The sequence below is a fragment of the Stegostoma tigrinum genome, chromosome 32 (genome assembly GCF_030684315.1).
Source record: "Stegostoma tigrinum isolate sSteTig4 chromosome 32, sSteTig4.hap1, whole genome shotgun sequence".
Taxonomy (NCBI): Eukaryota; Metazoa; Chordata; class Chondrichthyes; order Orectolobiformes; family Stegostomatidae; genus Stegostoma; species Stegostoma tigrinum.
The window spans coordinates 31,939,050-31,966,717 of NC_081385.1; the positions used below are offsets into that span (position 1 = coordinate 31,939,050).

At 53.1% G+C, this 27,668-nt stretch overlaps 1 protein-coding gene across 4 annotated transcripts in view; it reads left to right on the forward strand.

Annotated features, from left to right (window-relative positions):
- Positions 1-27,668, forward strand: part of chek1 (checkpoint kinase 1) — a 140,756-nt gene that overhangs the window by 52,183 nt on the left and 60,905 nt on the right. The window contains exon 1 of one of the 4 annotated variants that reach the window (XM_059638990.1): positions 11,899-11,915. The exons of the other annotated variants lie outside the window; for them this stretch is intronic. The gene's annotated coding sequence lies outside the window, so the exon portion shown is untranslated. Of the gene's footprint in view, positions 1-11,898; positions 11,916-27,668 lie in introns of those variants that run through there. 4 annotated transcript variants of the gene reach the window in all.

Below are 27,668 nucleotides of genomic sequence, written 5' to 3' on the forward strand. Positions count from 1 at the left end.
GTGTGTGTGAGAGAGAGACGGGGGAATGAGTGACTGTGTGTGTGAGAGAGAGACGGGGGAATGAGTGACAGTGTGTGTGAGAGAGAGACGGGGGAAGTGACAGTGTGCGTGAGAGAGAGGTGGGGGAATGAGTGACTGTGTGTGTGAGAGAGAGAGGTGGGGGAATGAGTGACTGTGTGTGTGAGAGAGAGAGGTGGGGGAATGAGTGACTGTGTGTGTGAGAGAGAGAGGTGGGGGAATGAGTGACTGTGTGTGTGTGAGAGAGAGAGATGGGGGAATGAGTGACTGTGTGTGTGAGTGAGAGAGGTGGGGGAATGAGTGACTGTGTGTGTGAGAGAGAGAGATGGGGGAATGAGTGACTGTGTGTGTGAGAGAGAGAGATGGGGGAATGAGTGACTGTGTGTGTGTGTGAGAGACGGGGGAATGAGTGACAGTGTGTGTGAGAGAGAGACGGGGGAATGAGTGACAGTGTGTGTGAGAGAGAGACGGGGGAATGAGTGACAGTGTGTGTGAGAGAGAGACGGGGGAATGAGTGACAGTGTGTGTGAGAGAGAGATGGGGGAATGAGTGACTGTGTGTGAGAGAGAGAGACGGGGGAATGAGTGACAGTGTGTGTGAGAGAGAGACGGGGGAATGAGTGACAGTGTGCGTGAGAGAGAGACGGGGGAAGTGACAGTGTGCGTGAGAGAGAGACGGGGGAATGAGTGACAGTGTGTGTGAGAGAGAGACGGGGGAATGAGTGACTGTGTGTGTGAGAGAGAGAGGTGGGGGAATGAGTGACTGTGTGTGTGAGAGAGAGAGGTGGGGGAATGAGTGACTGTGTGTGTGAGAGAGAGAGGTGGGGGAATGAGTGACTGTTTGTGTGAGAGAGAGAGGTGGGGCAATGAGTGACTGTGAGTGTGAGAGAGAGAGAGGTGGGGGAATGAGTGACTGTGTGTGTGAGAGAGAGAGAGGTGGGTGAATGAGTGACTGTGTGTGTGAGAGAGAGAGGTGGGGGAATGAGTGACTGTGTGTGTGAGAGAGAGAGGTGGGGGAATGATTGACTGTGTGTGTGAGAGAGAGAGGTGGGGGAATGAGTGACTGTGTGTGTGTGAGAGAGAGAGATGGGGGAATGAGTGACTGTGTGTGTGAGAGAGAGAGGTGGGGGAATGAGTGACTGTGTGTGTGAGAGAGAGAGATGGGGGAATGAGTGACTGTGTGTGTGAGAGAGAGAGATGGGGGAATGAGTGACTGTGTGTGTGAGAGAGAGAGATGGGGGAATGAGTGACTGTGTGTGTGAGAGAGAGAGATGGGGGAATGAGTGACTGTGTGTGTGAGAGAGAGAGATGGGGGAATGAGTGACTGTGTGTGTGAGAGAGAGAGATGGGGGAATGAGTGACTGTATTTGTGAGAGAGAGAGATGGGGGAATGAGTGACTGTGTGTGAGAGAGAGAGAGATGGGGGAATGAGTGACTGTGTGTGTGTGTCTGTGTGTGTGAGAGAGAGAGATGGGGGAATGAGTGACTTTGTCTGAGAGAGAGATGGGGGATTGATTGACAGTGTGTGTCTGTGTGTGTGAGAGAGAGACGGGGGAATGAGTGACAGTGTGTGTGAGAGAGAGACGGGGGAATGAGTGACAGTGTGTGTGAGAGAGAGAGAGATGGGGGAATGAGTGACTGTGTGTGTGAGAGAGAGAGATGGGGGAATGAGTGACTGTGTGTGTGTGTGAGAGAGATGGGGGAATGAGTGACTGTGTGTGTGAGAGAGAGAGAGAGATGGGGGAATGAGTGACTGTGTGTGTGTGTGTGAGAGATGGGGGAATGAGTGACTGTGTGTGAGAGAGAGAGAGATGGGGGAATGAGTGACTGTGTGTGTGAGAGAGAGAGATGGGGGAATGAGTGACTGTGTGTGTGAGAGAGAGAGATGGGGGAATGAGTGACTGTGTGTGTGAGAGAGAGAGGTGGGGGAATGAGTGACTGTGTGTGTGAGAGAGAGAGATGGGGGAATGAGTGACTGTGTGTGTGAGAGAGAGAGATGGGTGAATGAGTGACTGTGTGTGTGAGAGAGAGAGATGGGGGAATGAGTGACTGTGTGTGTGTGTGTGTGTGTGTGAGAGATGGGGGAATGAGTGACTGTGTGTGTGAGAGAGAGAGATGGGGGAATGAGTGACTGTGTGTGTGAGAGAGAGAGATGGGGGAATGAGTGACTGTGTGTGTGAGAGAGAGAGATGGGGGAATGAGTGACTGTGTGTGTGTGTCTGTGTGTGTGAGAGAGAGAGGTGGGGGAATGAGTGACTGTGTGTGTGTGTCTGTGTGTGTGAGAGAGAGAGGTGGGGGAATGAGTGACTGTGTGTGTGAGAGAGAGAGGTGGGGGAATGAGTGACTGTGTGTGTGAGAGAGAGAGGTGGGGGAATGAGTGACTGTGTGTGTGAGAGAGAGAGGTGGGGGAATGAGTGACTGTGTGTGTGAGAGAGAGAGATGGGGGAATGAGTGACTGTGTGTGTGTGAGAGAGAGCGATGTGGGAATGAGTGACTGTGTGTGTGAGAGAGAGAGAGATGGGGGAATGAGTGATTGTGTCTGAGAGAGAGAGATGGGGGATTGATTGACTGTGTGTGTCTGTGTGTGTGAGAGAGAGACGGGGGAATGAGTGACAGTGTGTGTGAGAGAGAGAGATGGGGGAATGAGTGACTGTGTGTGTGTGTCTGTGTGTGTGAGAGAGAGAGATGGGGGAATGAGTGACTGTGTCTGAGAGAGAGATGGGGGATTGATTGACTGTGTGTGTCTGTCTGTGTGAGCGAGAGACGGGGGAATGAGTGACAGTGTGTGTGAGAGAGAGAGGTGGGGGAATGAGTGACTGTGTGTGTGAGAGAGAGAGATGGGGGAATGAGTGACTGTGTGTGTGAGAGAGAGAGATGGGTGAATGAGTGACTGTGTGTGTGAGAGAGAGAGATGGGGGAATGAGTGACTGTGTGTGAGAGAGAGAGATGGGGGAATGAGTGACTGTATTTGTGAGAGAGAGAGATGGGGGAATGAGTGACTGTGTGTGAGAGAGAGAGATGGGGGTATGAGTGACTGTGTGTTTGTGTCTGTGTGTGTGAGAGAGAGAGATGGGGGAATGAGTGACTGTGTCTGAGAGAGAGATGGGGGATTGATTGACAGTGTGTGTCTGTGTGTGTGAGAGAGAGACGGGGGAATGAGTGACAGTGTGTGTGAGAGAGAGACGGGGGAATGAGTGACAGTGTGTGTGAGAGAGAGAGATGGGGGAATGAGTGACTGTGTGTGTGAGAGAGAGAGATGGGGGAATGAGTGACTGTGTGTCTGTGTGAGAGAGATGGGGGAATGAGTGACTGTGTGTGTGAGAGAGAGAGGTGGGGGAATGAGTGACTGTGTGTGTGAGAGAGAGAGATGGGGGAATGCGTGACTGTGTGTGTGTGAGAGAGAGCGATGTGGGAATGAGTGACTGTGTGTGTGAGAGAGAGAGAGATGGGGGAATGAGTGACTGTGTGTGAGAGAGAGATGGGGGAATGAGTGACTGTGTGTGTGTGTCTGTGTGTGTGAGAGAGAGAGATGGGGGAATGAGTGACTGTGTGTGTGAGAGAGAGAGATGGGGGAATGAGTGACTGTGTGTGTGAGAGAGAGAGATGGGGGAATGAGTGACTGTGTGTGTGTGTCTGTGTGTGTGAGAGAGAGAGGTGGGGGAATGAGTGACTGTGTGTGTGTGTCTGTGTGTGTGAGAGAGAGATGGGGGAATGAGTGACTGTGTGTGTGAGAGAGAGAGATGGGGGAATGAGTGACTGTGTGTGTGAGAGAGAGAGATGGGGGAATGAGTGACTGTGTGTGAGAGAGAGAGATGGGGGAATGAGTGACTGTGTGTGTGTGTCTGTGTGTGTGAGAGAGAGAGATGGGGGAATGAGTGACTGTGTCTGAGAGAGAGATGGGGGATTGATTGACTGTGTGTGTCTGTGTGTGTGAGAGAGAGACGGGGGAATGAGTGACAGTGTGTGTGAGAGAGAGAGATGGGGGAATGAGTGACTGTGTGTGTGTGTCTGTGTGTGTGAGAGAGAGAGATGGGGGAATGAGTGACTGTGTCTGAGAGAGAGATGGGGGATTGATTGACTGTGTGTGTCTGTGTGTGTGAGAGAGAGACGGGGGAATGAGTGACAGTGTGTGTGAGAGAGAGAGGTGGGGGAATGAGTGACTGTGTGTGTGAGAGAGAGGTGGGGGAATGAGTCACTGTGTGTGTGAGAGAGAGAGATGATGGAATGAGTGACTATGTGTGTGAGAGAGAGAGATGGGGGAATGAGTGACTGTGTGTGTGAGAGAGAGAGATGGGGGAATGAGTGACTGTGTGTGTGTGAGAGAGAGATGGGGGAATGAGTGACTGTGTGTGTGAGAGAGAGAGATGGGGGAATGAGTGACTGTGTGTGAGAGAGAGAGATGGGGGAATGAGTGACTGTGTGTGTGTGTCTGTGTGTGTGAGAGAGAGAGAGATGGGGGAATGAGTGACTCTGTGTGTGTGAGAGAGAGAGATGGGGGAATGAGTGACTGTGTGTGTGAGAGAGAGAGATGGGGGAATGAGTGACTGTGTGTGTGAGAGAGAGAGATGGCGGAATGAGTGACTGTGTGTGTGAGAGAGAGAGAGAGATGGGGGAATGAGTGACTGTGTGTGTGTGTGTGAGAGATGGGGGAATGAGTGACTGTGTGTGTGAGAGAGAGAGGTGGGGGAATGAGTGACTGTGTGTGTGAGAGAGAGAGATGGGGGAAATGAGTGACTGTGTGTGTGAGAGAGAGAGATGGGGGAATGAGTGACTGTGTGTGTGAGAGAGAGAGACGGGGGAATGAGTGACTGTGTGTGTGTGAGAGAGAGATGGGGGAATGAGTGACTGTGTGTGTGAGAGAGAGAGATGGGGGAATGAGTGACTGTGTGTGAGAGAGAGATGGGGGATTGATTGACTGTGTGTGTCTGTGTGTGTGAGAGAGAGACGGGGGAATGAGTGACAGTGTGTGTGAGAGAGAGAGGTGGGGGAATGAGTCACTGTGTGTGTGAGAGAGAGAGATGATGGAATGAGTGACTGTGTGTGTGAGAGAGAGAGATGGGGGAATGAGTGACTGTGTGTGTGAGAGAGAGAGATGGGGGAATGAGTGACTGTGTGTGTGTGTCTGTGTGTGTGAGAGAGAGAGATGGGGGAATGAGTGACTGTGTGTGTGAGAGAGAGAGAGAGATGGGGGAATGAGTGACTGTGTGTGTGAGAGAGAGAGATGGGGGAATGAGTGACTGTGTGTGTGTGACAGAGAGAGATGGGGGAATGAGTGACTGTGTGTGTGTGTCTGTGTATGTGAGAGAGAGAGATGGGGGAATGAGTGACAGTGTGTGTGAGAGAGAGACGGGGGAATGAGTGACAGTGTGTGTCAGAGAGAGAGACGGGGGAATGAGTGACTGTGTGTGTGAGAGAGAGACGGGGGAAAGAGTGACTGTGTGTGTGTGAGAGAGAGATGGGGGAATGAGTGACTGTGTGTGTGTGAGAGAGATGGGGGAATGAGTGACTGTGTGTATGTGTGAGAGAGATGGAGGAATGAGTGACTGTGTGTGTGTGAGAGAGATGGGGGAATGAGTGACTGTGTGTGTGTGAGACAGAGATGGGGGAATGAGTGACTGTGTGTGTGTGTGAGAGAGAGATGGGGGAATGAGTGACTGTGTGTGTGTTTGAGAGAGATGGGGGAATGAGTGACTGTGTGTGTGAGAGAGAGAGGTGGGGGAATGAGTGACTGTGTGTGTGAGAGAGAGAGGTGGGGGAATGAGTGACTGTGTGTGTGTGTCTGTGTGTGTGAGAGAGAGATGGGGGAATGAGTGACTGTGTGTTTGAGAGAGAGAGATGGGGGAATGAGTGACTGTGTGTGCGAGAGAGAGATGGGGGAATGAGTGACTGTGTGTGAGAGAGAGAGATGGGGGAATGAGTGACTGTGTGTGTGTGTGTGTGAGAGATGGGGGAATGAGTGACTGTGTGTGTGAGAGAGAGAGATGGGGGAATGAGTGACTGTGTGTGAGAGAGAGAGAGATGGGGGAATGAGTGACTGTGTGTGTGAGAGAGAGAGATGGGGGAATGAGTGACTGTGTGTGTGAGAGAGAGAGATGGGGGAATGAGTGACTGTGTGTGTGAGAGAGAGAGATGGGGGAATGAGTGACTGTGTCTGAGAGAGAGACGGGGGATTGATTGACTGTGTGTGAGAGAGAGAGATGGGGGTATGAGTGACTGTGTGTTTGTGTCTGTGTGTGTGAGAGAGAGAGATGGGGGAATGAGTGACTGTGTCTGAGAGAGAGATGGGGGATTGATTGACAGTGTGTGTCTGTGTGTGTGAGAGAGAGACGGGGGAATGAGTGACAGTGTGTGTGAGAGAGAGACGGGGGAATGAGTGACAGTGTGTGTGAGAGAGAGAGATGGGGGAATGAGTGACTGTGTGTGTGAGAGAGAGAGATGGGGGAATGAGTGACTGTGTGTGTGTGTGAGAGAGATGGGGGAATGAGTGACTGTGTGTGTGAGAGAGAGAGGTGGTGGAATGAGTGACTGTGTGTGTGAGAGAGAGAGATGGGGGAATGCGTGACTGTGTGTGTGTGAGAGAGAGCGATGTGGGAATGAGTGACTGTGTGTGTGAGAGAGAGAGAGATGGGGGAATGAGTGACTGTGTGTGAGAGAGAGATGGGGGAATGAGTGACTGTGTGTGTGAGAGAGAGAGATGGGGGAATGAGTGACTGTGTGTGTGAGAGAGAGAGATGGTGGAATGAGTGACTGTGTGTGTGTGTCTGTGTGTGTGAGAGAGAGAGGTGGGGGAATGAGTGACTGTGTGTGTGTGTCTGTGTGTGTGAGAGAGAGATGGGGGAATGAGTGACTGTGTGTGTGAGAGAGAGAGATGGGGGAATGAGTGACTGTGTGTGTGAGAGAGAGAGATGGGGGAATGAGTGACTGTGTGTGAGAGAGAGAGATGGGGGAATGAGTGACTGTGTGTGTGTGTCTGTGTGTGTGAGAGAGAGAGATGGGGGAATGAGTGACTGTGTCTGAGAGAGAGATGGGGGATTGATTGACTGTGTGTGTCTGTGTGTGTGAGAGAGAGACGGGGGAATGAGTGACAGTGTGTGTGAGAGAGAGAGATGGGGGAATGAGTGACTGTGTGTGTGTGTCTGTGTGTGTGAGAGAGAGAGATGGGGGAATGAGTGACTGTGTCTGAGAGAGAGATGGGGGATTGATTGACTGTGTGTGTCTGTGTGTGTGAGAGAGAGACGGGGGAATGAGTGACTGTGTGTGAGAGAGAGAGGTGGGGGAATGGGTGTGTGTGTGAGAGAGAGGTGGGGGAATGAGTCACTGTGTGTGTGAGAGAGAGAGATGATGGAATGAGTGACTGTGTGTGTGAGAGAGAGAGATGGGGGAATGAGTGACTGTGTGTGAGAGAGAGAGATGGGGGAATGAGTGACTGTGTGTGAGAAAGAGAGATGGGGGAATGAGTGACTGTGTGTGTGAGAGAGAGAGATGGGGGAATGAGTGACTGTGTGTGAGAGAGAGACGGGGGAATGAGTGACAGTGTGTGTGAGACAGAGACGGGGGAATGAGTGACTGTGTGTGTGAGAGTGAGACGGGGGAATGAGTGACAGTGTGTGTGAGACAGAGACGGGGGAATGAGTGACAGTGTGTGTGAGAGAGAGACGGGGGAATGAGTGACAGTGTGTGAGAGAGAGACGGCGGAATGAGTGACAGTGTGTGTGAGAGAGAGACGGGGGAATGAGTGACAGTGTGCGTGAGAGAGAGACGGGGGAAGTGACAGTGTGCGCGAGAGAGAGACGGGGGAATGAGTGACAGTGTGTGTGAGAGAGAGACGGGGGAATGAGTGACAGTGTGTGTGAGAGAGAGACGGGGGACTGAGTGACAGTGTGTGTGAGAGAGAGAGACGGGGGACTGAGTGACAGTGTGTGTGAGAGAGAGACGGGGGAATGAGTGACAGTGTGTGTGAGAGAGAGACGGGGGAATGAGTGACAGTGTGTGTGCGTGAGAGACGGAAGAATGAGTGACAGTGTGTGTGCGTGAGAGACGGGGGAATGAGTGACTGTGTGTGTGTGTGAGAGACGGGGGAATGAGTGACAGTGTGTGTGTGAGAGACGGGGGAATGAGTGACTGTGTGTGTGTGTGAGAGACGGGGGAATGAGTGACAGTGTGTGTGAGAGAGAGACGGGGGAATGAGTGACAGTGTGTGTGTGTGTGAGAGATGGGGGAATGAGTGACAGTGTGTGTGTGTGAGAGATGGGGGAATGAGTGACAGTGTGTGTGTGTGAGAGATGGGGGAATGAGTGACAGTGTGTGTGTGTGAGAGAGAGAGAGAGAGAGATGGGGGAATGAGTGACTGTGTGTGTGTGTGTGAGAGAGAGAGATGGGGGAATGAGTGACTGTGTGTGTGTGAGAGAGAGAGATGGGGGAATGAGTGACAGTGTGTGTGAGAGAGAGACGGGGGAATGAGTGACAGTGTGTGTGAGAGAGAGACGGGGGAATGAGTGACAGTGTGTGTGAGAGAGAGAGAGATGGGGGAATGAGTGACTGTGTGTGTGAGAGAGAGAGATGGGGGAATGAGTGACTGTGTGTGAGAGAGAGAGATGGGGGAATGAGTGACTGTGTGTGAGAGAGAGATGGGGGAATGAGTGACTATGTTTGAGAGAGAGAGATGGGGGAATGAGTGACTGTGTGTCTGTGTGTGTGAGAGAGAGAGATGGGGGAATGAGTGACTGTGTGTGTGAGAGAGAGAGATGGGGGAATGAGTGACTGTGTGTGTGAGAGAGAGAGATGGGGGAATGAGTGCCTGTGTGTGTGAGAGAGAGAGAGATGGGGGAATGAGTGACTGTGTGTGTGTGTGTGAGAGATGGGGGAATGAGTGACTGTGTGAGAGAGAGAGAGAGATGGGGGAATGAGTGACTGTGTGTGAGAGAGAGAGAGATGGGGGAATGAGTGACTGTGTGTGTGAGAGAGAGAGATGGGGGAATGAGTGACTGTGTGTGTGTGTCTGTGTGTGTGAGAGAGAGATGGGGGAATGAGTGACTGTGTGTGTGAGAGAGAGAGGTGGGGGAATGAGTGACTGTGTGAGAGAGAGAGGTGGGGGAATGAGTGACTGTGTGTGTGAGAGAGAGAGGTGGGGGAATGAGTGACTGTGTGTGAGAGAGAGAGATGGGGGAATGAGTGACTGTGTGTGTGAGAGAGAGAGATGGGGGAATGAGTGACTGTGTGTGTGAGAGAGAGAGATGGGGGAATGAGTGACTGTGTGTGTGAGAGAGAGAGATGGGGGAATGAGTGACTGTGTGTGTGTGTCTGTGTGTGTGAGAGAGAGATGGGGGAATGAGTGACTGTGTGTGTGAGAGAGAGAGATGGGGGAATGAGTGACTGTGTGTGTGAGAGAGAGAGATGGGGGAATGAGTGACTGTGTGTGAGAGAGAGAGATGGGGGAATGAGTGACTGTGTGTGTGTGTCTGTGTGTGTGAGAGAGAGATGGGGGAATGAGTGACTGTGTGTGTGAGAGAGAGAGATGGGGGAATGAGTGACTGTGTGTGTGTGTGTGTGAGAGATGGGGGAATGAGTGACTGTGTGTGTGAGAGAGAGAGATGGGGGAATGAGTGACTGTGTGTGAGAGAGAGAGAGAGAGAGATGGGGGAATGAGTGACTGTGTGTGTGAGAGAGAGAGAGAGATGGGGGAATGAGTGACTGTGTGTGTGTGTCTGTGTGTGAGAGAGAGAGGTGGGGGAATGAGTGACTGTGTGTGTGAGAGAGAGAGAGAGAGAAGGGGGAATGAGCGACTGTGTGTGTGACAGAGAGATGGGGGAATGAGTGACTGTGTGTGAGAGAGAGATGGGGGAATGAGTGACTGTGTGAGAGAGAGATGGGGGAATGAGTGACTGTGTGAGAGAGAGAGATGGGGCAATTAGTGACTGTGTGAGAGAGAGAGATGGGAGAATTAGTGACTGTGTGAGAGAGAGAGTGAGAGATGGGGGAATTAGTGACTGTGTGAGAGAGAGAGATGGGGGAATGAGTGACTCTGTGTGTGAGAGAGAGATGGGGGAATGAGTTGCTGTGTATGTGTGTGAGAGAGAGATGGGGGAATGAGTGACTGTGTGTGTGTGAGAGAGATGGGGGATTGAGTGACTGTGTGTGTGAGAGAGAGACGGGGGAATGAGTGACAGTGTGTGTGAGAGAGAGACGGGGGAATGAGTGACAGTGTGTGTGAGAGAGAGATGGGGGAATGAGTGACTGTGTTTGAGAGAGAGACGGGGGAATGAGTGACAGTGTGTGTGAGAGAGAGACAGGGGAATGAGTTGCTGTGTGTGTGTGTGAGAGGGAGAGATGGGGGAATGAGTGACTGTGTGTGTGTGAGAGAGAGATGGCGGAATGACTGACTGTGTGTGAGAGGGAGAGATGGGGGAATGAGTGACTGTGTGTGTGTGAGAGAGAGATGGCGGAATGACTGACTGTGTGTGAGAGGGAGAGATGGGGGAATGAGTGACTGTGTGTGTGTGAGAGAGAGATGGCGGAATGACTGACTGTGTGAGAGAGAGAGAGATGGGGGAATGAGTGACAGTGTGTGTGAGAGAGAGACGGGGGAATGAGTGACAGTGTGTGTGAGAGAGAGACGGGGGAATGAGTGACAGTGTGTGTGTGAGAGAGATGGGGGAATGAGTGACTGTGTGAGAGAGAGATGGGGGAATGAGTTGCTGTGTATGTGTGTGAGAGGGAGAGATGGGGGAATGAGTGACTGTGTGTGTGTGAGAGAGAGATGGCGGAATGACTGACTGTGTGTGAGAGGGAGAGATGGGGGAATGAGTGACTGTGTGTGTGTGAGAGAGAGAGATGGCGGAATGAGTGACTGTGTGTGTGAGAGAGAGATGGCGGAATGAGTGACTGTGTGCGTGTGAGAGAGATGGGGGATTGAGTGACTGTGTGCGTGTGTGAGAGACGGGGGAATGAGTGACTGTGTGTGTGAGAGAGAGACGGGGGAATGAGTGACAGTGTGTGTGAGAGAGAGACGGGGGAATGAGTGACAGTGTGTGTGAGAGAGAGACGGGGGAATGAGTGACAGTGTGCGTGAGAGAGAGACGGGGGAAGTGACAGTGTGCGTGAGAGAGAGGTGGGGGAATGAGTGACTGTGTGTGTGAGAGAGAGAGGTGGGGGAATGAGTGACTGTGTGTGTGTGTGAGAGAGAGGTGGGGGAATGAGTGACTGTGTGTGAGAGAGAGAGGTGGGGGAATGAGTGACTGTGTGTGTGTGAGAGAGATGGGGGAATGAGTGACTGTGTGTGTGAGAGAGAGAGATGGGGGAATGAGTGACTGTGTGTGAGAGAGAGAGATGGGGGAATGAGTGACTGTGTGTGTGAGAGAGAGAGATGGGGGAATGAGTGACTGTGTGTGTGAGAGAGAGAGATGGGGGAATGAGTGACTGTGTGTGTGAGAGAGAGAGATGGGGGAATGAGTGACAGTGTGTGTGAGAGAGAGACGGGGGAATGAGTGACAGTGTGTGTGAGAGAGAGACGGGGGAATGAGTGACAGTGTGTGTGAGAGAGAGAGAGATGGGGGAATGAGTGACTGTGTGTGTGAGAGAGAGAGATGGGGGAATGTGTGACTGTGTGTGAGAGAGAGATTGGGGAATGAGTGACTGTGTGTTAGAGAGAGAGATGGGGGAATGAGTGACTGTGTGTGTGAGAGAGAGAGATGGGGGAATGAGTGACTGTGTGTGTGTGTCTGTGTGTGTGAGAGAGAGATGGGGGAATGAGTGACTGTGTGTGTGAGAGAGAGAGATGGGGGAATGAGTGACTGTGTGTGTGAGAGAGAGAGATGGGGGAATGAGTGCCTGTGTGTGTGAGAGAGAGAGAGATGGGGGAATGAGTGACTGTGTGTGTGTGTGTGAAAGATGGGGGAATGAGTGACTGTGTGTGTGAGAGAGAGAGATGGGGGAATGAGTGACTGTGTGTGAGAGAGAGAGAGATGGGGGAATGAGTGACTGTGTGAGAGAGAGAGGTGGGGGAATGAGTGACTGTGTGTGTGAGAGAGAGAGGTGGGGGAATGAGTGACTGTGTGAGAGAGAGAGGTGGGGGAATGAGTGACTGTGTGTGTGAGAGAGAGAGGTGGGGGAATGAGTGACTGTGTGTGTGTCTGTGTGTGTGAGAGAGAGATGGGGGAATGAGTGACTGTGTGTGTGAGAGAGAGGTGGGGGAATGAGTGACTGTGTGAGAGAGAGAGGTGGGGGAATGAGTGACTGTGTGTGTGAGAGAGAGAGGTGGGGGAATGAGTGACTGTGTGTGAGAGAGAGAGATGGGGGAATGAGTGACTGTGTGTGTCAGAGAGAGAGATGGGGGAATGAGTGACTGTGTGTGTGAGAGAGAGAGATGGGGGAATGAGTGACTGTGTGTGTGAGAGAGAGAGATGGGGGAATGAGTGACTGTGTGTGTGAGAGAGAGAGATGGGGGAATGAGTGACTGTGTGTGTGTGTGTCTGTGTGTGTGAGAGAGAGATGGGGGAATGAGTGACTGTGTGTGTGAGAGAGAGAGATGGGGGAATGAGTGACTGTGTGTGTGAGAGAGAGAGATGGGGGAATGAGTGACTGTGTGTGAGAGAGAGAGATGGGGGAATGAGTGACTGTGTGTGTGTGTCTGTGTGTGTGAGAGAGAGATGGGGGAATGAGTGACTGTGTGTGTGTGAGAGAGAGATGGGGGAATGAGTGACTGTGTGTGTGTGTGTGTGAGAGATGGGGGAATGAGTGACTGTGTGTGTGAGAGAGAGAGATGGGGGAATGAGTGACTGTGTGTGAGAGAGAGAGAGATGGGGGAATGAGTGACTGTGTGTGTGAGAGAGAGAGGTGGGGGAATGAGTGACTGTGTGTGTGAGAGAGAGAGAGAGAGAAGGGGGAATGAGCGACTGTGTGTGTGAGAGAGAGATGGGGGAATGAGTGACTGTGTGTGTGTGAGAGAGATGGGGGAATGAGTGACTGTGTGAGAGAGAGATGGGGAAATGAGTGACTGTGTGAGAGAGAGAGATGGGGCAATTAGTGACTGTGTGAGAGAGAGAGAGATGGGAGAATTAGTGACTGTGTGAGAGAGAGAGTGAGAGATGGGGGAATTAGTGACTGTGTGAGAGAGAGAGATGGGGGAATGAGTGACTCTGTGTGTGAGAGAGAGATGGGGGAATGAGTTGCTGTGTATGTGTGTGAGAGAGAGATGGGGGAATGAGTGACTGTGTGTGTGTGAGAGAGATGGGGGATTGAGTGACTGTGTGTGTGTGTGAGAGACGGGGGAATGAGTGACAGTGTGTGTGAGAGAGAGACGGGGGAATGAGTGACAGTGTGTGTGAGAGAGAGACGGGGGAATGAGTGACAGTGTGTGTGAGAGAGAGATGGGGGAATGAGTGACTGTGTGTGAGAGAGAGACGGGGGAATGAGTGACAGTGTGTGTGAGAGAGAGACAGGGGAATGAGTTGCTGTGTGTGTGTGTGAGAGGGAGAGATGGGGGAATGAGTGACTGTGTGTGTGTGAGAGAGAGATGGCGGAATGACTGACTGTGTGTGAGAGGGAGAGATGGGGGAATGAGTGACTGTGTGTGTGTGAGAGACGGGGGAATGAGTGACAGTGTGTGTGAGAGAGAGACGGGGGAATGAGTGACAGTGTGTGTGAGAGAGAGACGGGGGAATGAGTGACAGTGTGTGTGTGAGAGAGATGGGGGAATGAGTGACTGAGAGAGAGATGAGGAAATGAGTGACTGTGTGAGAGAGAGAGATAGGGCAATTAGTGACTGTGTGTGTGAGAGAGATGGGGGAATGAGTGACTGTGTGAGAGAGAGATGGGGGAATGAGTGACTGTGTGAGAGAGAGAGATGGGGCAATTAGTGACTGTGTGAGAGAGAGAGATGGGGGAATGAGTGACTCTGTGTGTGAGAGAGAGATGGGGGAATGAGTTGCTGTGTATGTGTGTGAGAGGGAGAGATGGGGGAATGAGTGACTGTGTGTGTGTGAGAGAGAGATGGCGGAATGACTGACTGTGTGAGAGAGAGAGATGGGGGAATGAGTGACTGTGTGTGTGTGAGAGAGACGGGGGAATGAGTGACAGTGTGTGTGAGAGAGAGACGGGGGAATGAGTGACAGTGTGTGTGAGAGAGAGACGGGGGAATGAGTGACAGTGTGTGTGAGAGAGAGACGGGGGAATGAGTGACAGTGTGTGTGAGAGAGAGACGGGGGAATGAGTGACAGTGTGTGTGAGAGAGAGACGGGGGAATGAGTTGCTGTGTGTGTGTGAGAGGAGATGGCGGAATGACTGACTGTGTGTGAGAGGGAGAGATGGGGGAATGAGTGACTGTGTGTGTGTGAGAGAGAGAGATGGCGGAATGAGTGACTGTGTGTGTGTGAGAGAGAGATGGCGGAATGAGTGACTGTGTGCGTGTGAGAGAGATGGGGGATTGAGTGACTGTGTGCGTGTGTGAGAGACGGGGGAATGAGTGACTGTGTGTGTGAGAGAGAGACGGGGGAATGAGTGACTGTGTGTGTGAGAGAGAGACGGGGGAATGAGTGACAGTGTGTGTGAGAGGGAGACGGGGGAATGAGTGACAGTATGCGTGAGAGAGAGACGGGGGAAGTGACAGTGTGCGTGAGAGAGAGGTGGGGGAATGAGTGACTGTGTGTGTGAGAGAGAGAGGTGGGGGAATGAGTGACTGTGTGTGTGAGAGAGAGAGGTGGGGGAATGAGTGACTGTGTGTGTGAGAGAGAGACGGGGGAATGAGTGACAGTGTGTGTGAGAGAGAGACGGGGGAATGAGTGACAGTGTGTGTGAGAGAGAGACGGGGGAATGAGTGACAGTGTGTGTGAGAGAGAGACGGGGGAATGAGTGACAGTGTGTGTGAGAGAGAGATGGGGGAATGAGTGACTGTGTGTGAGAGAGAGACGGGGGAATGAGTGACAGTGTGTGTGAGAGAGAGACGGGGGAATGAGTGACAGTGTGTGTGAGAGAGAGACGGGGGAATGAGTGACAGTGTGCGTGAGAGAGAGACGGGGGAAGTGACAGTGTGCGTGAGAGAGAGACGGGGGAATGAGTGACAGTGTGTGTGAGAGAGAGACGGGGGAATGAGTGACTGTGTGTGTGAGAGAGAGAGGTGGGGGAATGAGTGACTGTGTGTGTGAGAGAGAGAGGTGGGGGAATGAGTGACTGTGTGTGTGAGAGAGAGAGGTGGGGGAATGAGTGACTGTTTGTGTGCGAGAGAGAGGTGGGGCAATGAGTGACTGTGAGTGTGAGAGAGAGAGAGGTGGGGGAATGAGTGACTGTGTGTGTGAGAGAGAGAGAGGTGGGTGAATGAGTGACTGTGTGTGTGAGAGAGAGAGGTGGGGGAATGAGTGACTGTGTGTGTGAGAGAGAGAGGTGGGGGAATGATTGACTGTGTGTGTGAGAGAGAGAGGTGGGGGAATGAGTGTGTGTGTGTGAGAGAGAGAGATGGGGGAATGAGTGACTGTGTGTGTGAGAGAGAGAGGTGGGGGAATGAGTGACTGTGTGTGTGAGAGAGAGAGATGGGGGAATGAGTGACTGTGTGTGTGAGAGAGAGAGATGGGGGAATGAGTGACTGTGTGTGTGAGAGAGAGAGATGGGGGAATGAGTGACTGTGTGTGTGAGAGAGAGAGATGGGGGAATGAGTGACTGTGTGTGTGAGAGAGAGAGATGGGGGAATGAGTGACTGTGTGTGTGAGAGAGAGAGATGGGGGAATGAGTGACTGTGTGTGTGAGAGAGAGAGATGGGGGAATGAGTGACTGTGTGTGTGAGAGAGAGAGATGGGGGAATGAGTGACTGTATTTGTGAGAGAGAGAGATGGGGGAATGAGTGACTGTGTGTGAGAGAGAGAGAGATGGGGGAATGAGTGACTGTGTGTGTGTGTCTGTGTGTGTGAGAGAGAGAGGTGGGGGAATGAGTGACTGTGTGTGTGTCTGTGTGTGTGAGAGAGAGAGGTGGGGGAATGAGTGACTGTGTGTGTGAGAGAGAGAGGTGGGGGAATGAGTGACTGTGTGTGTGAGAGAGAGAGGTTGTGGGAATGAGTGACTGTGTGTGTGAGAGAGAGAGGTGGGGGAATGAGTGACTGTGTGTGTGAGAGAGAGAGATGGGGGAATGAGTGACTGTGTGTGTGTGAGAGAGAGCGATGTGGGAATGAGTGACTGTGTGTGTGAGAGAGAGAGAGATGGGGGAATGAGTGATTGTGTCTGAGAGAGAGAGATGGGGGATTGATTGACTGTGTGTGTCTGTGTGTGTGAGAGAGAGACGGGGGAATGAGTGACAGTGTGTGTGAGAGAGAGAGATGGGCGAATGAGTGACTGTGTGTGTGTGTCTGTGTGTGTGAGAGAGAGAGATGGGGGAATGAGTGACTGTGTCTGAGAGAGAGATGGGGGATTGATTGACTGTGTGTGTCTGTCTGTGTGAGCGAGAGACGGGGGAATGAGTGACAGTGTGTGTGAGAGAGAGAGGTGGGGGAATGAGTGACTGTGTGTGTGAGAGAGAGAGATGGGGGAATGAGTGACTGTGTGTGTGAGAGAGAGAGATGGGTGAATGAGTGACTGTGTGTGTGAGAGAGAGAGATGGGGGAATGAGTGACTGTGTGTGTGAGAGAGAGAGAGATGGGGGAATGAGTGACTGTATTTGTGAGAGAGAGAGATGGGGGAATGAGTGACTGTGTGTGAGAGAGAGAGATGGGGGTATGAGTGACTGTGTGTTTGTGTCTGTGTGTGTGAGAGAGAGAGATGGGGGAATGAGTGACTGTGTCTGAGAGAGAGATGGGGGATTGATTGACAGTGTGTGTCTGTGTGTGTGAGAGAGAGACGGGGGAATGAGTGACAGTGTGTGTGAGAGAGAGACGGGGGAATGAGTGACAGTGTGTGTGAGAGAGAGAGATGGGGGAATGAGTGACTGTGTGTGTGAGAGAGAGAGATGGGGGAATGAGTGACTGTGTGTGTGTGTGAGAGAGATGGGGGAATGAGTGACTGTGTGTGTGAGAGAGAGAGGTGGGGGAATGAGTGACTGTGTGTGTGAGAGAGAGAGATGGGGGAATGCGTGACTGTGTGTGTGTGAGAGAGAGCGATGTGGGAATGAGTGACTGTGTGTGTGAGAGAGAGAGAGATGGGGGAATGAGTGACTGTGTGTGAGAGAGAGATGGGGGAATGAGTGACTGTGTGTGTGTGTGAGAGAGAGAGATGGGGGAATGAGTGACTGTGTGTGTGAGAGAGAGAGATGGGGGAATGAGTGACTGTGTGTGTGAGAGAGAGAGATGGGGGAATGAGTGACTGTGTGTGTGTGTCTGTGTGTGTGAGAGAGAGAGGTGGGGGAATGAGTGACTGTGTGTGTGTGTGTCTGTGTGTGTGAGAGAGAGATGGGGGAATGAGTGACTGTGTGTGTGAGAGAGAGAGATGGGGGAATGAGTGACTGTGTGTGTGAGAGAGAGAGATGGGGGAATGAGTGACTGTGTGTGAGAGAGAGAGATGGGGGAATGAGTGACTGTGTGTGTGTGTCTGTGTGTGTGAGAGAGAGAGATGGGGGAATGAGTGACTGTGTCTGAGAGAGAGATGGGGGATTGATTGACTGTGTGTGTCTGTGTGTGTGAGAGAGAGACGGGGGAATGAGTGACAGTGTGTGTGAGAGAGAGAGATGGGGGAATGAGTGACTGTGTGTGTGTGTCTGTGTGTGTGAGAGAGAGAGATGGGGGAATGAGTGACTGTGTCTGAGAGAGAGATGGGGGATTGATTGACTGTGTGTGTCTGTGTGTGTGAGAGAGAGACGGGGGAATGAGTGACAGTGTGTGTGAGAGAGAGAGGTGGGGGAATGAGTGACTGTGTGTGTGAGAGAGAGGTGGGGGAATGAGTCACTGTGTGTGTGAGAGAGAGAGATGATGGAATGAGTGACTGTGTGTGTGAGAGAGAGAGATGGGGGAATGAGTGACTGTGTGTGTGAGAGAGAGAGATGGGGGAATGAGTGACTGTGTGTGTGAGAGAGAGAGATGGGGGAATGAGTGACTGTGTGTGTGAGAGAGAGAGATGGGGGAATGAGTGACTGTGTGTGAGAGAGAGAGATGGGGGAATGAGTGACTGTGTGTGTGTGTCTGTGTGTGTGAGAGAGAGAGAGATGGGGGAATGAGTGACTCTGTGTGTGTGAGAGAGAGAGATGGGGGAATGAGTGACTGTGTGTGTGAGAGAGAGAGATGGGGGAATGAGTGACTGTGTGTGTGAGAGAGAGAGATGGGGGAATGAGTGACTGTGTGTGTGAGAGAGAGAGAGAGATGGGGGAATGAGTGACTGTGTGTGTGTGTGTGAGTGATGGGGGAATGAGTGACTGTGTGTGTGAGAGAGAGAGGTGGGGGAATGAGTGACTGTGTGTGTGAGAGAGAGAGATGGGGGAAATGAGTGACTGTGTGTGTGAGAGAGAGAGATGGGGGAATGAGTGACTGTGTGTGTGAGAGAGAGAGACGGGGGAATGAGTGACAGTGTGTGTGAGAGAGAGAGATGGGGGATTGAGTGACTGTGTGTGTGTGAGAGAGAGATGGGGGAATGAGTGACTGTGTGTGTGAGAGAGAGAGATGGGGGAATGAGTGACTGTGCCTGAGAGAGAGATGGGGGATTGATTGACTGTGTGTGTCTGTGTGTGTGAGAGAGAGACGGGGGAATGAGTGACAGTGTGTGTGAGAGAGAGAGGTGGGGGAATGAGTCACTGTGTGTGTGAGAGAGAGAGATGATGGAATGAGTGACTGTGTGTGTGAGAGAGAGAGATGGGGGAATGAGTGACTGTGTGTGTGAGAGAGAGAGATGGGGGAATGAGTGACTGTGTGTGTGTGTCTGTGTGTGTGAGAGAGAGAGAGAGATGGGGGAATGAGTGACTGTGTGTGTGAGAGAGAGAGATGGGGGAATGAGTGACTGTGTGTGTGTGAGAGAGAGAGATGGGGGAATGAGTGACTGTGTGTGTGTGTCTGTGTATGTGAGAGAGTGAGATGGGGGAATGAGTGACAGTGTGTGTGAGAGAGAGACGGGGGAATGAGTGACAGTGTGTGTCAGAGAGAGAGACGGGGGAATGAGTGACTGTGTGTGTGAGAGAGAGACGGGGGAAAGAGTGACTGTGTGTGTGTGAGAGAGAGATGGGGGAATGAGTGACTGTGTGTGTGTGAGAGAGATGGGGGAATGAGTGACTGTGTGTATGTGTGAGAGAGATGGAGGAATGAGTGACTGTGTGTGTGTGAGAGAGATGGGGGAATGAGTGACTGTGTGTGTGTGAGAGAGAGATGGGGGAATGAGTGACTGTGTGTGTGTTTGAGAGAGATGGGGGAATGAGTGACTGTGTGTGTGAGAGAGAGAGGTGGGGGAATGAGTGACTGTGTGTGTGAGAGAGAGAGGTGGGGGAATGAGTGACTGTGTGTGTGTGTCTGTGTGTGTGAGAGAGAGATGGGGGAATGAGTGACTGTGTGTTTGAGAGAGAGAGATGGGGGAATGAGTGACTGTGTGTGCGAGAGAGAGATGGGGGAATGAGTGACTGTGTGTGAGAGAGAGAGATGGGGGAATGAGTGACTGTGTGTGTGTGTGTGTGAGAGATGGGGGAATGAGTGACTGTGTGTGTGAGAGAGAGAGATGGGGGAATGAGTGACTGTGTGTGAGAGAGAGAGAGATGGGGGAATGAGTGACTGTGTGTGTGAGAGAGAGAGATGGGGGAATGAGTGACTGTGTGTGTGAGAGAGAGAGATGGGGGAATGAGTGACTGTGTGTGTGAGAGAGAGAGATGGGGGAATGAGTGACTGTGTCTGAGAGAGAGACGGGGGATTGATTGACTGTGTGTGCCTGTGTGTGTGAGAGAGAGACGGGGGAATGAGTGACAATGTTTGTGAGAGAGAGACTGGGGAATGAGTGACAGTGTGTGTGAGAGAGAGACGGGGGAATGAGTGACAGTGTGTGTGAGAGAGAGACGGGGGAATGAGTGACAGTGTGTGTGAGAGAGAGACGGGGGAATGAGTGACAGTGTGTGTGAGAGAGAGACGGGGGAATGAGTGACAGTGTGTGTGAGAGAGAGACGGGGGAATGAGTGACTGTGTGTGAGTGTGAGAGAGAGAGAGATGGGGGAATGAGTGACTGTGAGAGAGACAGATGGGGGAATGAGTGACTGTGTGAGAGAGACAGATGGGGGAGTGAGTGACTGTGTGTGAGAGAGAGACGGGGGAATGAGTGACAGTGTGTGTGAGAGAGAGATAGATGGGGGAGCGAGTGCGTGTGAGAGAGATGGGGGAGCGAGTGTGTGTGAGAGAGAGAGATGGGGGAGCGAGTGTGTGTGAGAGAGAGAGATGGGGGAGCGAGTGTGTGTGAGAGAGAGAGATGGGGGAGCGAGTGAGTGTGAGAGAGAGAGATGGGGGAGCGAGTGAGTGTGAGAGAGAGAGATGGGGGAGCGAGTGTGTGTGAGAGAGAGAGATGGGGGAGCGAGTGTGTGTGTGAGAGAGAGAGATGGGGGAGCGAGTGTCTGTGTGAGAGAGAGAGATAGATGGGGGAGCGAGTGTGTGAGAGAGAGAGATAGATGGGGGAGCGAGTGTGTGTGAGAGAGATGGGGGAGTGAGTGAGTGTGTGTGAGAGAGATGGGGGAGTGAGTGAGTGTGTGTGAGAGATGGGGGAGCGAGTGTGAGTCTGTGTGTGAGAGAGAGAGATAGATGGGGGAGCGAGTGTGAGTCTGTGTGTGAGAGAGAGATAGATGGGGGAGCGAGTGTGAGTCTGTGTGTGAGAGAGAGAGATAGATGGGGGAGCGAGTGTGTGAGAGAGAAAGATAGATGGGGGAGCGAGTGTGTGAGAGAGAAAGATAGATGGGGGAGCGAGTGTGTGTGAGAGAGAGAGATGGGGGAGCGAATGTGTGTGAGAGCGAGAGATGGGGGAGCGAGTGTGTGTGAGAGAGATAGATGGGGGAGCGAGTGTGAGTCTGTGTGTGAGAGAGAAAGACAGATGGGGGAGCGAGTGTGAGTCTGTGTGTGAGAGAGAGATAGATGGGGGAGCGAGTGTGAGTCTGTGTGTGAGAGAGAAAGATAGATGGGGGAGCGAGTGTGTGTGAGAGAGAGAGATGGGGGAGCGAGTGTGTGTGAGAGAGAGAGATGGGGGAGCGAGTGTGTGTGAGAGAGAGAGATGGGGGAGCGAGTGTGTGTGAGAGAGAGAGAGATGGGGGAGCGAGTGTGTGTGAGAGTGAGAGATGGGGGAGCGAGTGTGTGTGTGAGAGAGAGAGATGGGGGAGCGAGTGTCTGTGTGTGAGAGAGAGATAGATGGGGGAGCGAGTGTGAGTCTGTGTGTGAGAGAGAGAGATAGATGGGGGAGCGAGTGTGAGTCTGTGTGTGTGAGAGAGATAGATGGGGGAGCGAGTGTGAGTCTGTGTGTGAGAGAGAGAGATAGATGGGGGAGCGAGTGTGTGAGAGAGAGAGATAGATAGGGGAGCGAGTGTGTGTGAGAGAGATGGGGGAGCGAGTGTGTGTGAGAGAGATGGGGGAGCGAGTGTGAGTCTGTGTGTGAGAGAGAGAGATAGATGGGGGAGCGAGTGTGAGTCTGTGTGTGTGAGAGAGATAGATGGGGGAGCGAGTGTGAGTCTGTGTGTGAGAGAGAGAGATAGATGGGGGAGCGAGTGTGTGAGAGAGAAAGATAGATGGGGGAGCGAGTGTGTTTGAGAGAGAGAGATGGGGGAGCGAGTGTGTGTGAGAGAGAGAGATGGGGGAGCGAGTGTGTGTGAGAGAGAGAGATGGGGGAGCGAGTGTGTGTGAGAGAGAGAGATGGGGGAGCGAGTGTGTGTGAGAGAGAGAGATGGGGGAGCGAGTGTGTGTGAGAGAGAGAGATGGGGGAGCGAGTGTGTGTGTGTGAGAGAGAGAGATAGATGGGGGAGCGAGTGTGAGTCTGTGTGTGAGAGAGAGATAGATGGGGGAGCGAGTGTGAGTCTGTGTGTGAGAGAGAGAGATAGATGGGGGACGAGTGTGTGAGAGAGAGAGATAGATGGGGGAGCGAGTGTGTGAGAGAGAGAGATAGATGGGGGAGCGAGTGTGTGAGAGAGAGAGATAGATGGGGGAGCGAGTGTGTGAGAGAGAGAGATAGATGGGGGAGCGAGTGTGTGAGAGAGAGAGATAGATGGGGGAGCGAGTGTGTGAGAGAGAGAGATAGATGGGGGAGCGAGTGTGTGTGAGAGAGATGGGGGAGCGAGTGTGTGTGAGAGAGATGGGGGAGCGAGTGTGTGTGAGAGAGATGGGGGAGCGAGTGTGTGTGAGAGAGATGGGGGAGCGAGTGTGTGTGAGAGAGATGGGGGAGCGAGTGTGTGTGAGAGAGATGGGGGAGCGAGTGTGTGTGAGAGAGATGGGGGAGCGAGTGTGTGTGATAGAGATGGGGGAGCGAGTGTGTGTGAGAGAGATGGGGGAGCGAGTGTGTGTGAGAGAGATGGGGGAGCGAGTGTGTGTGAGAGAGATGGGGGAGCGAGTGTGTGTGAGAGAGATGGGGGAGCGAGTGTGTGTGAGAGAGATGGGGGAGCGAGTGTGTGTGAGAGAGATGGGGGAGCGAGTGTGTGTGAGAGAGATGGGGGAGCGAGTGAGTGTGTGTGAGAGAGATGGGGGAGCGAGTGAGTGTGTGTGAGAGATGGGGGAGCGAGTGTGAGTCTGTGTGTGAGAGAGAGAGATAGATGGGGGAGCGAGTGTGAGTCTGTGTGTGAGAGAGAGAGATAGATGGGAGAGCGAGTGTGTGTGAGAGAGATGGGGGAGCGAGTGTGTGTGAGAGAGATGGGGGAGCGAGTGTGTGTGTGAGAGAGATGGGGGAGCGAGTGTGTGTGAGAGAGATGGGGGAGCGAGTGTGTGTGAGAGAGATGGGGGAGCGAGTGTGTGTGTGAGAGATGGGGGAGCGAGTGTGTGTGTGAGAGATGGGGGAGCGAGTGTGTGTGTGAGAGATGGGGGAGCGAGTGTGTGTGTGAGAGATGGGGGAGCGAGTGTGTGTGAGAGAGATGGGGGAGCGAGTGTGTGTGAGAGAGATGGGGGAGCGAGTGAGTGTGTGTGAGAGAGATGGGGGAGTGAGTGAGTGTGTGTGAGAGATGGGGGAGCGAGTGTGAGTCTGTGTGTGAGAGAGAGAGATAGATGGGGGAGCGAGTGTGAGTCTGTGTGTGAGAGAGAGAGATAGATGGGAGAGCGAGTGTGTGTGAGAGAGATGGGGGAGCGAGTGTGTGTGAGAGAGAGAGATGGGGGAGCGAGTGTGTGTGTGTGAGAGAGAGAGATAGATGGGGGAGCGAGTGTGAGTCTGTGTGTGAGAGAGAGAGATAGATGGGGGAGCGAGTGTGAGTGTGTGTGAGAGAGAGAGATAGATGGGGGAGCGAGTGTGAGTCTGTGTGTGAGAGAGAGAGATAGATGGGGGAGCGAGTGTGAGTCAGTGTGTGAGAGAGAGAGATAGATGGGGGAGCGAGTGTGTGAGAGAGAGAGATAGATGGGGGAGCGAGTGTGTGTGAGAGAGATGGGGGAGCGAGTGTGTGTGAGAGAGAGAGATGGGGGAGCGAGTGTGTGTGAGAGAGAGAGATGGGGGAGCGAGTGTGTGTGAGAGAGAGAGATGGGGGAGCGAGTGTGTGTGAGAGAGAGAGATGGGGGAGCGAGTGAGTGTGTGTGAGAGAGATGGGGGAGCGAGTGTGTGTGAGAGAGAGAGATGGGGGAGCGAGTGTGTGTGAGAGAGAGAGATGGGGGAGCGAGTGTGTGTGTGTGAGAGAGAGAGATAGATGGGGGAGCGAGTGTGAGTCAGTGTGTGAGAGAGAGAGATAGATGGGGGAGCGAGTGTGAGTCAGTGTGTGAGAGAGAGAGATAGATGGGGGAGCGAGGGTGAGTCTGTGTGTGAGAGAGAGAGATAGATGGGGGAGCGAGTGTGAGTGTGTGTGAGAGAGAGAGATAGATGGGGGAGCGAGTGTGAGTCTGTGTGTGAGAGAGAGAGATAGATGGGGGAGCGAGTGTGAGTCAGTGTGTGAGAGAGAGAGATAGATGGGGGAGCGAGTGTGTGAGAGAGAGAGATAGATGGGGGAGCGAGTGTGTGTGAGAGAGATGGGGGAGCGAGTGTGTGTGAGAGAGATGGGGGAGCGAGTGTGTGTGAGAGAGAGAGATGGGGGAGCGAGTGTGAGTCTGTGTGTGAGAGAGAAAGACAGATGGGGGAGCGAGTGTGAGTCTGTGTGTGAGAGAGAGATAGATGGGGGAGCGAGTGTGAGTCTGTGTGTGAGAGAGAAAGATAGATGGGGGAGCGAGTGTGTGTGAGAGAGAGAGATGGGGGAGCGAGTGTGTGTGAGAGAGAGAGATGGGGGAGCGAGTGTGTGTGAGAGAGAGAGATGGGGGAGCGAGTGTGTGTGAGAGAGAGAGAGATGGGGGAGCGAGTGTGTGTGAGAGTGAGAGATGGGGGAGCGAGTGTGTGTGTGAGAGAGAGAGATGGGGGAGCGAGTGTCTGTGTGTGAGAGAGAGATAGATGGGGGAGCGAGTGTGAGTCTGTGTGTGAGAGAGAGAGATAGATGGGGGAGCGAGTGTGAGTCTGTGTGTGTGAGAGAGATAGATGGGGGAGCGAGTGTGAGTCTGTGTGTGAGAGAGAGAGATAGATGGGGGAGCGAGTGTGTGAGAGAGAGAGATAGATAGGGGAGCGAGTGTGTGTGAGAGAGATGGGGGAGCGAGTGTGTGTGAGAGAGATGGGGGAGCGAGTGTGAGTCTGTGTGTGAGAGAGAGAGATAGATGGGGGAGCGAGTGTGAGTCTGTGTGTGTGAGAGAGATAGATGGGGGAGCGAGTGTGAGTCTGTGTGTGAGAGAGAGAGATAGATGGGGGAGCGAGTGTGTGAGAGAGAAAGATAGATGGGGGAGCGAGTGTGTTTGAGAGAGAGAGATGGGGGAGCGAGTGTGTGTGAGAGAGAGAGATGGGGGAGCGAGTGTGTGTGAGAGAGAGAGATGGGGGAGCGAGTGTGTGTGAGAGAGAGAGATGGGGGAGCGAGTGTGTGTGAGAGAGAGAGATGGGGGAGCGAGTGTGTGTGAGAGAGAGAGATGGGGGAGCGAGTGTGTGTGTGTGAGAGAGAGAGATAGATGGGGGAGCGAGTGTGAGTCTGTGTGTGAGAGAGAGATAGATGGGGGAGCGAGTGTGAGTCTGTGTGTGAGAGAGAGAGATAGATGGGGGACGAGTGTGTGAGAGAGAGAGATAGATGGGGGAGCGAGTGTGTGAGAGAGAGAGATAGATGGGGGAGCGAGTGTGTGAGAGAGAGAGATAGATGGGGGAGCGAGTGTGTGAGAGAGAGAGATAGATGGGGGAGCGAGTGTGTGAGAGAGAGAGATAGATGGGGGAGCGAGTGTGTGAGAGAGAGAGATAGATGGGGGAGCGAGTGTGTGTGAGAGAGATGGGGGAGCGAGTGTGTGTGAGAGAGATGGGGGAGCGAGTGTGTGTGAGAGAGATGGGGGAGCGAGTGTGTGTGAGAGAGATGGGGGAGCGAGTGTGTGTGAGAGAGATGGGGGAGCGAGTGTGTGTGAGAGAGATGGGGGAGCGAGTGTGTGTGAGAGAGATGGGGGAGCGAGTGTGTGTGATAGAGATGGGGGAGCGAGTGTGTGTGAGAGAGATGGGGGAGCGAGTGTGTGTGAGAGAGATGGGGGAGCGAGTGTGTGTGAGAGAGATGGGGGAGCGAGTGTGTGTGAGAGAGATGGGGGAGCGAGTGTGTGTGAGAGAGATGGGGGAGCGAGTGTGTGTGAGAGAGATGGGGGAGCGAGTGTGTGTGAGAGAGATGGGGGAGCGAGTGAGTGTGTGTGAGAGAGATGGGGGAGCGAGTGAGTGTGTGTGAGAGATGGGGGAGCGAGTGTGAGTCTGTGTGTGAGAGAGAGAGATAGATGGGGGAGCGAGTGTGAGTCTGTGTGTGAGAGAGAGAGATAGATGGGAGAGCGAGTGTGTGTGAGAGAGATGGGGGAGCGAGTGTGTGTGAGAGAGATGGGGGAGCGAGTGTGTGTGTGAGAGAGATGGGGGAGCGAGTGTGTGTGAGAGAGATGGGGGAGCGAGTGTGTGTGAGAGAGATGGGGGAGCGAGTGTGTGTGTGAGAGATGGGGGAGCGAGTGTGTGTGTGAGAGATGGGGGAGCGAGTGTGTGTGTGAGAGATGGGGGAGCGAGTGTGTGTGTGAGAGATGGGGGAGCGAGTGTGTGTGAGAGAGATGGGGGAGCGAGTGTGTGTGAGAGAGATGGGGGAGCGAGTGAGTGTGTGTGAGAGAGATGGGGGAGTGAGTGAGTGTGTGTGAGAGATGGGGGAGCGAGTGTGAGTCTGTGTGTGAGAGAGAGAGATAGATGGGGGAGCGAGTGTGAGTCTGTGTGTGAGAGAGAGAGATAGATGGGAGAGCGAGTGTGTGTGAGAGAGATGGGGGAGCGAGTGTGTGTGAGAGAGAGAGATGGGGGAGCGAGTGTGTGTGTGTGAGAGAGAGAGATAGATGGGGGAGCGAGTGTGAGTCTGTGTGTGAGAGAGAGAGATAGATGGGGGAGCGAGTGTGAGTGTGTGTGAGAGAGAGAGATAGATGGGGGAGCGAGTGTGAGTCTGTGTGTGAGAGAGAGAGATAGATGGGGGAGCGAGTGTGAGTCAGTGTGTGAGAGAGAGAGATAGATGGGGGAGCGAGTGTGTGAGAGAGAGAGATAGATGGGGGAGCGAGTGTGTGTGAGAGAGATGGGGGAGCGAGTGTGTGTGAGAGAGAGAGATGGGGGAGCGAGTGTGTGTGAGAGAGAGAGATGGGGGAGCGAGTGTGTGTGAGAGAGAGAGATGGGGGAGCGAGTGTGTGTGAGAGAGAGAGATGGGGGAGCGAGTGAGTGTGTGTGAGAGAGAGAGATAGATGGGGGAGCGAGTGTGAGTCAGTCTGTGAGAGAGAGAGATAGATGGGGGAGCGAGTGTGTGTGAGAGAGAGAGATAGATGGGGGAGCGAGTGTGTGTGAGAGAGATGGGGGAGCGAGTGTGTGTGAGAGAGATGGGGGAGCGAGTGTGTGTGAGAGAGATGGGGGAGCGAGTGTGTGTGAGAGAGATGGGGGAGCGAGTGTGTGTGAGAGAGAGAGATGGGGGAGCGAGTGTGTGTGAGAGAGAGAGATGGGGGAGCGAGTGTGTGTGTGTGAGAGAGAGAGATAGATGGGGGAGCGAGTGTGAGTCAGTGTGTGAGAGAGAGAGATAGATGGGGGAGCGAGTGTGAGTCAGTGTGTGAGAGAGAGAGATAGATGGGGGAGCGAGTGTGAGTCTGTGTGTGAGAGAGAGAGATAGATGGGGGAGCGAGTGTGAGTGTGTGTGAGAGAGAGAGATAGATGGGGGAGCGAGTGTGAGTCTGTGTGTGAGAGAGAGAGATAGATGGGGGAGCGAGTGTGAGTCAGTGTGTGAGAGAGAGAGATAGATGGGGGAGCGAGTGTGTGAGAGAGAGAGATAGATGGGGGAGCGAGTGTGTGTGAGAGAGATGGGGGAGCGAGTGTGTGTGAGAGAGATGGGGGAGCGAGTGTGTGTGAGAGAGATGGGGGAGCGAGTGTGTGTGAGAGAGAGAGATGGGGGAGCGAGTGTGTGAGAGAGAGAGATGGGGGAGCGAGTGTGTGTGAGAGAGAGAGATGGGGGAGCGAGTGTGTGTGAGAGAGAGAGATGGGGGAGCGAGTGTGTGTGAGAGAGAGAGATGGGGGAGCGAGTGAGTGTGTGTGAGAGAT